The sequence below is a fragment of the Podarcis vaucheri genome (assembly GCF_965113315.1).
Source record: "Podarcis vaucheri genome assembly, chromosome: 9".
Lineage (NCBI taxonomy): Eukaryota > Metazoa > Chordata > Lepidosauria > Squamata > Lacertidae > Podarcis > Podarcis vaucheri.
This window is the reverse complement of record NC_138767.1, coordinates 14,068,050-14,070,743: the sequence shown is the minus strand read 5'-3', so window position 1 is coordinate 14,070,743 and position 2,694 is coordinate 14,068,050. Positions and strand designations below refer to the sequence as shown.

Genomic DNA, 2,694 nt, shown 5'->3' with positions numbered 1-2,694 from the left:
AGCCCTTTCTGATTGGCTCGCGCTCCATCTTCGTGTATATATAAAACCGGTCTTCTCATTGGTGAGTTCTTCTTTAAGGCTCCGTAGTTCCGATTGGTTGCTTTTCCTTTCTATCATTCCGAAAACGTAATGGACCCGCGTACCGGAAGCGGAAGAGGATGTCAGGACCCAATCAAAAGCAGCGTACGGCTAAGAGCCAATGAGAGCACGGCCGCGCTAGGCGTGAGTTTGGCTATACCCGCGTGCTTTGGCAATTCAATTCCTTTCGGGTTTCGTCCTTGGTGGAGTGCGGGTCTCTGCGTAGAATATGAGGGGTTTGCAGTAGCTTTGTGCTAAGGTTCATTTAACGGCGTGGGCGGACGATTATTATGACTACTGTTGTTATTTTCCTTTTCCCCCTTTAAATGTATTTAATTTAAAATTAAATGTATTAATTTAAATACATTTAAATGTATTTAATTGCTACTAATTTGGAGTCTAATGAGAGGCACTTGAAAAATTGCCGGGGGTGGGTACCCAAAACAATTTTTTCCAATTTATTGGGGGAAGCTGGGGACCCCCACTCCGTTTTCTGTATTCTTTTCCAGACCTTTAGGCTTGAATGGAACTTTTCACTGTGATGAGGTGGGTCCATTTCTTCTGGTTAAGGGAGAGTCTCTTTAGTACGTACTGTGGTTGCTTTCTTGTCATAACTCGTAACTCCCCTCCACCCCAATCCTTCAAATTTTGCCTTTGTTGCAACAGAGACACAAGTTAGGAATAATCATCATCATAATTTGTCATTTATTTATAAATTATTATTTATACCCCGCCCATCTGGCTGGAAGAAATTACGGTACTTGGCACAAATTGCCGGGCAATGTTCATAGCCAGGAAGCCATAACTTCCTAGGACAGAACTCAATACTGGAATATTAGTGGTCCTGGTTATTCAGTACAGTGGAGGCAGCAGCGAGACCTCTTTAACGTTGCTTGAAGGTGCACCCCCACTTCTGATAAGACTTGCAGGTAGTCTTAATATGTGTATAACGTGCCCTTTTTGTGTTGCAGAGGGAAAGGAGAATTGCTTTTTCCATAGATAGGGACTTCATGACAGCAAGGAGTCCCAAACTTCTTGAGGTATGACTGTTGCTCTGAACATCATTTGGCATAGGTTTTGTACTTTTATATTTTGAGGACTTGTTTTTGCCAGTGTCATAAAAAATGTTCATTTTCCTGGTTGAGTTTTGGAAGTTTTAGTACAAAGTATCCTTAAAATGTGTGGAATCTACTTTTTAAAAAAAGCTCCCGAATTGAACATGATTTCATGTAGATTCAACATCAGTATTGTAGGTTTATTTTTCATTTCTGGTAGTACTTGCCTGGTGTCCAGTGATTAAACCTTTTTTTGCTGTTCACATCATGATTTGCTGTGATTACTATTCTTGAAGATGAGGACACAGGATTTAAAGTAACATTTCAGATTCTTGAACATTGTATTTTCTATATCTCTAGCTATCTTTTGATATTTACTTAATTAGAATTCATTTTCCTGCTTTCAGGCATAAAGAATCTTCCAGGATAATCAGGTAAGATTTAAAGCATTTGTGAAAATGACGAAATTAAGAGCTAATACTCATGAACCTCTTGTCCATACAAGTAGATCTGAGTTGTAGGGGGGCATCGTTTGTCATTCTACAATCCTGTGGTCTAGGGTAGCTGAAAAAAGTACTGCTGTGATCATACTGTATTTGTTTTCCTATTAAAACATGGTGTCCATGTGAACATGTACTGTTAGGTTTGCTCAGATGGATAGAAAATATTGTGCAAATCAGCTCCAGTAAATATTCTAGATTTTGTGCATAGTTGACACACACAGAAGGTTTTTTAGATATGTGCCATAGCTGTCAACTTGCAGATTTGAAAATAAGGGACCAGCAGCCTTGAAAATAAGGGACCCTCAGCCTCACCTATTTCAGGGACTCCAGTCTTCCTGTCCTCCTGCAGTCTGGTCAAACTCATGCTGGTAGCTTCAAGAACACTGTCCAACCAACTTTGTAACCAGAGGTTCAACTGAATAGAATCTGAATCACATGCACCACAAGGCCTATGCAGCCTCAACTTAAGATGGCTCCCCAGTCTGGCTTTGCACTGCAAAGTTTGCAGCAGCACATGCAATAAAATACAAGGCATGCAAGCTCCACCCCCACCCCCAGTCGTTCTTAGACTTATTGGGTGAGCCTCCCTCTTCCCTGGCCGGCAGGGAGGGAGGGAGAGGAGCTGCTTCCTTTGAAATTTAAGGGACATCCATCAATAAGGGACAGCAGCAGGACATGGCGCTGGAATAAGGGACTGTCCCTTCAAATAAGGGACACTTGACAGCTATGATATGTGCATGTTATATAACGTTTGTACCCTGCTCTCTTAAGTATTTGGAACAGTGTATGTATAGTTTCCATATAGCTTTCCCATATAAGCAGCTTTAACTTCAGCAGTAGAATTGCATAATGTGCTTTTATTTATTCTCCCACCTCCCAGTATTTTTTAAAAGATAGGGGTGTATCACAGTGAGCATGCTAGAGAGGGAAGTTCATTTTTAACTGTTGTGTCCAAAATTAAGTCCTGAGCTCTTAAAATTACTAATTTTACTAATTAAAAGCCGTTTCCTGTGTGTGTCTTCCTAAGTGTCTTGAGAAAAATATGAATTCCTGCTGGG

The 2,694-nt window shown here is 40.8% G+C and overlaps 1 protein-coding gene and 1 long non-coding RNA gene across 2 annotated transcripts in view; one reads left to right on the top strand and one right to left on the bottom strand.

The window, feature by feature from the left end:
• LOC309540187 overlaps positions 1 to 2,694 on the bottom strand; it is a 194,202-nt gene that overhangs the window by 71,351 nt on the left and 120,157 nt on the right. The window lies entirely within an intron of this gene.
• The window catches only part of SEC31A (SEC31 homolog A, COPII coat complex component), a 61,202-nt gene continuing 58,781 nt past the window's right edge, over positions 274 to 2,694 (top strand). Inside the window, exons 1-3 of the mRNA XM_082236309.1 lie at positions 274 to 624; positions 1,050 to 1,118; positions 1,541 to 1,567. The gene's annotated coding sequence lies outside the window, so the exon portion shown is untranslated. The remainder of the gene's footprint in view (positions 625 to 1,049; positions 1,119 to 1,540; positions 1,568 to 2,694) is intronic.